At 38.0% G+C, this 5,089-nt stretch overlaps 1 protein-coding gene across 11 annotated transcripts in view; it reads right to left on the bottom strand.

The window, feature by feature from the left end:
• Positions 1–5,089, bottom strand: part of LOC118411581 (protocadherin-15-like) — a 143,491-nt gene that overhangs the window by 121,318 nt on the left and 17,084 nt on the right. The gene's annotated exons all lie outside the window — the stretch shown is intronic.

Below are 5,089 nucleotides of genomic sequence, written 5' to 3'. Positions count from 1 at the left end.
AAATGCCAGTGTTTATTTTGCGTTTTTAGTAAAAAATACTAAAAGAAGTTGTTCTTTCACTACTCCAAAAGCGCTCTCACATCGACAAAAGTTCGCACTCACACAGACCCAAAAAATCGCTCACTCCTACAGCCGGGTTGGCAGGGAAGCCTCCCGAGGTGAGAGAACTTTTTGTTCTGTGTGTGAGAGAGAATTTCAGCGTTGTGTGTCGGAAAAAAGATTGATTGTCAAGACGATATCTTTAATATTGGGTATAAGTGATTGATATTAAATGGTATATATCGTTACATAACTGAACAAAATGTCAGCGTAAATATTGCGTTTTAAATACAACATACTAAACGAAGTTGATCTTTCACTACTCCAAAAGCGCTCTCACATCGACACAAGTTCGCACTCACTCAGACCCCAAAAAATCGCTCACTCCTACAGCCGGGTTGGCAGGGAAGCCTCCCGAGGTGAGAGAACATTTTGTTCTGTGTGTGAGAGAGAATTTCAGTGTTGTGTGTCGGAAAAAGATTGATTGTCAAGACAATATCTTTAATATTTGGTATAAGTGATTGGTATTGTATAGTGTATATCGTTTCAAACTGAACAAAATGTCTCCGTTTATTTTGCGTTTTAAGTAAAAAATACTAAAAGAAGTTGTTCTTTCACTACTCCAAAAGCGCTCTCACATCGACAAAATATCGCACTCACTCAAACCCCAAAAATCGCTCACTCCTACAGCCGCGTTGGCAGGGAAGCCTCCCGAAGTGAGAGAACTTTTTGTTCTGTTTGTGAGAGAGAATTTCAGCGTTGTGTGTCGGATAAAGATTGATTGTCAAGATACTATCTTTAATATTTGGTATAAGTTATTGGTATTGAAAGGTGTATATCGTTACAAACTGAACAAAATGCCAGTGTTTATTTTGCGTTTTTAGTAAAAAATACTAAAAGAAGTTGTTCTTTCACTACTCCAAAAGCGCTCTCACATCGACAAAAGTTCGCACTCACACAGACCCAAAAAATCGCTCACTCCAACAGCCGGGTTGGCAGGGAAGCCTCCCGAGGTGAGAGAACATTTTGTTCTGTGTGTGAGAGAGAATTTCAGCGTTGTGTGTCGGAAAAAGATTGATTGTCAAGACAATATCTTTAATATTTGGTATAAGTGATTGATATTAAATGGTATATCTCGTTACATACTGAACAAAATGTCAGCGTTTATTTTGCGTTTTAAGTAAAAAATACTAAAAGAAGTTGATCTTTCACTACTCCAAAAGCGCTCTCACATCGACAAAAGTTCGCACTCACTCAGACCCAAAAAATCGCTCACTCCTACAGCCGGGTTGGCAGGGAAGCCTCCCGAGGTGAGAGAACATTTTGTTCTGTGTGTGAGAGAGAATTTCAGTGTTGTGTGTCGGAAAAAGATTGATTGTCAAGACAATATCTTTAATATTTGGTATAAGTGATTGGTATTGTATAGTGTATATCGTTTCAAACTGAACAAAATGTCAGCGTTTATTTTGCGTTTTAAGTAAAAAATACTAAATGAAGTTGTTCTTTCACTACTCCAAAAGCGCTCTCACATCGACAAAAGTTCGCACTCACTCAGACCCCAAAAAGCGCTCACTCCTACAGCCGGGTTGGCAGGGAAGCCTCCCGAAGTGAGAGAACTTTTTGTTCTGTGGGTGAGAGAGAATTTTAGCGTTGTGTGTCGGAAAAAGATTGATTGTCAAAACAATATCTTTAATATTTGGTATAAGTGATTGTTATTGTATAGTGTATATCGTTACAAACTGAAAAAAATGCCAGTGTTTATTTTGCGTTTTTAGTAAAAAATACTAAAAGAAGTTGTTCTTTCACTACTCCAAAGCGCTCTCACATCGACAAAAGTTCGCACTCACTCAGACCAAAAAAAGCGCTCACTCCTACAGCCGGGTTGGAAGGGAAGCCTCCCGAAGTGAGAGAACTTTTTGTTCTGTGTGTGAGAGAGAATTTTAGCGTTGTGTGTCGGAGAAAGATTGATTGTCAAAACAATATCTGTAATATTTGGTATAAGTGATTGTTATTGTATAGTGTATATCGTTACAAACTGAAAAAAATGACAGTGATTATTTTGCGTTTTTAGTAAAAAATACTAAAAGAAGTTGTTCTTTCACTACTCCAAAAGCGCTCTCACATCGACAAAAGTTCGCACTCACTCAGACCAAAAAAAGCGCTCACTCCTACAGCCGGCTTGGCAAGGAAGCCTCCCGAAGTGAGAGAACTTTTTGTTCTGTGTGTGAGAGAGAATTTTGGCGTTGTGTGTCGGAAAAAGATTGATTGTCAAAACAATATCTTTAATATTTGGTATAAGTGATTGTTATTGTATAGTGTATATCGTTACAAACTGAAAAAATGCCAGTGATTATTTTGCGTTTTTAGTAAAAAATACTAAAAGAAGTTGTTCTTTCACTACTCCAAAAGCGCTCTCACATCGACAAAAGTTCGCACTCACACAGACCCCAAAAAGCGCTCACTCCTACAGCCGGGTTGGTATGGAAGCCTCCCGAAGTGAGAGAACTTTTTGTTCTGTGTGTGAGAGAGAATTTTAGCATTGTGTGTCGAAAAAGATTGATTGTCAAAACAATATCTTTAATATTTGGTATAAGTGATTGTTATTGTATAGTGTATATCGTTACAAACAAGACAAAATGTCAGTGTTTATTTTGAGTTTTAAGTAAAAAAATACTAAAAGAAGTTGTTTTTTCACTACCCCGAAAGCGCTCTCACATCGACAAAAGTTCGCACTCACTCAGACCCCAAAAAGCGCTCACTCCTACAGCCCCGTTGGCAGGGAAGCCTCCCGAAGTGAGAGAGCTTTTTGTTCTGTGGGTGAGAGAGAATTTTAGCGTTGTGTGTCGGAAAAAGATTGATTGTCAAGACAATATCTTTAATATTTGGTATAAGTGATTGTTATTGTATAGTGTATATCGTTACAAACTGAAAAAAATGACAGTGATTATTTTGCGTTTTTAGTAAAAAATACTAAAAGAAGTTGTTCTTTTACTACTCCAAAAGCGATCTCACATCGACAAAAGTTCGCACTCACTCAGACCCCAAAAAGCGCTCACTCCTACAGCCGGGTTGGCAGGGAAGCCTCCCGAAGTGAGAGAACTTTTTGTTCTGTGTGTGAGAGAGAATTTTAGCGTTGTGTGTCGGAAAAAGATTGATTGTCAAAACAATATCTTTAATATTTGGTATAAGTGATTGTTATTGTATAGTGTATATCGTTACAAACTGAAAAAAATGCCAGTGATTATTTTGCGTTTTTAGTAAAAAATACTAAAAGAAGTTGTTCTTTCACTACTCCAAAAGCGCTCTCACATCGACAAAAGTTCGCACTCACTCAGACCAAAAAAAGCGCTCACTCCTACAGCCGGGTTGGAAGGGAAGCCTCCCGAAGTGAGAGAACTTTTTGTTCTGTGTGTGAGAGAGAATTTTAGCGTTGTGTGTCGGAAAAAGATTGATTGTCAAGACAATATCTTTAATATTTAGTATAAGTGATTGGTGTTGTATAGTGTATATCGTTGGAAACTGAACAAAATGCCAGTGTTTATTTTGCGTTTTTAGTAAAAAATACTAAAAGAAGTTGTTCTTTCACTACTCCAAAAGCGCTCTCACATCGACAAAAGTTCGCACTCACACAGACCCAAAAAATCGCTCACTCCTACAGCCGGGTTGGCAGGGAAGCCTCCCGAGGTGAGAGAACTTTTTGTTCTGTGTGTGAGAGAGAATTTCAGCGTTGTGTGTCGGAAAAAGATTGATTGTCAAGACAATATTTTTAGTATTTGGTATAAGTGATTGTTATTGTATAGTGTATATCGTTACAAACTAGACAAAATGTCAGTGTTTATTTTTAGTTTTAAGTAAAAAATACTAAAAGAAGTTGTCCTTTCACTACTCCAAAAGCGGTCTCACATCGACAAAAGTTCGCACTCACTCAGACGAAAAAATCGCTCACTCCTACAGCCGGGTTGGCAGGGAAAGCCTCCCGAAGTGAGAGAACTTTTTGTGCTGTGTGTGAGAGAGAATTCTAGTGTTTGTGTGTCGGAATAAAAATGTCTGCTGTATCAAAGAATTGTTTGTCTTTGGAAAGAATAATTCGATATGTGTTTGAGAGTTGATTTCTGAGTGTGTTTGAGACAAAAAATTGCACATTTGTTGACGCGCCATATTCTCGTGGTGTCTGCACTATGTGAAGAATGCAATCAACCCCCAAAACTTTAAAGTCGCCGTACTTATACATCCGAACAAGGATCTTTTAAACAGTTCTCTTCAGGGACGGATTTTTTTCCACCTTAAGCTTTCTTACCATGGGGGTCTGACTTGCAGAAACTTCTTGCTGTGTATGTGAAAAAAAATCAGCCTCAGTTTTGGATAATATTTGTTTTGACAGATATTATGTATGACTGCACGAACGATCGGAAAGAGAATCTAAGAAAGATATCGAGCGTGCAAGTTTGAGTCGGTGAAGGACAACTTATATGACATGTGTGCGTGCATTCTATGAATCCAGAGACATTCCAGCTACGGTATATTTCAAATACATGTCTCTATGGGAAAAGGGCAAATCATATAAACTATATAACAGGTCAAAAGTCAAAGTCATGCTGGCCATTGTATCATTAATGCTGAAATAGAAATGGATTTGAATAACGGTCACGGTATTCACTTAAAGAATATAATAGCCTCTATATTGAAGAATAAAGTACATGTTGAACCGAGAAACCGTCTGTATATGCTTGCATTTATAACATTTGTGAAGAATGATATAGGACAACACATGGTAAAAAATCACCTTTTGAAAATCTGTGACTGTGTGCGAAGTTTTTCAACTTTGGAGTGGGAGAGAAAAATCTGTCGATGTGTGCGACCTTTTCTAACGGTTGTGTGAGAGAGAAAAATCTGTCAATGTGTGCGACCTTTTTCCACTGTTGTGTGAGAGAGAAAAATCTGTCTGTGTGTGAGACCTTTTTCAACCCTTCTGTGTGAGAGAAAATTCGTTCTATGTATACGTTTAATTTTGCAACACTTGGCCCCCAATAGGTACCCCCGGAAACGTCTT

This window comes from Branchiostoma floridae, chromosome 3 (genome assembly GCF_000003815.2).
Source record: "Branchiostoma floridae strain S238N-H82 chromosome 3, Bfl_VNyyK, whole genome shotgun sequence".
Classification (NCBI taxonomy): Eukaryota; Metazoa; Chordata; class Leptocardii; order Amphioxiformes; family Branchiostomatidae; genus Branchiostoma; species Branchiostoma floridae.
The sequence above is the reverse complement of the archived record's forward strand: the minus strand, read 5'-3'. Positions and strand labels throughout refer to the sequence as shown.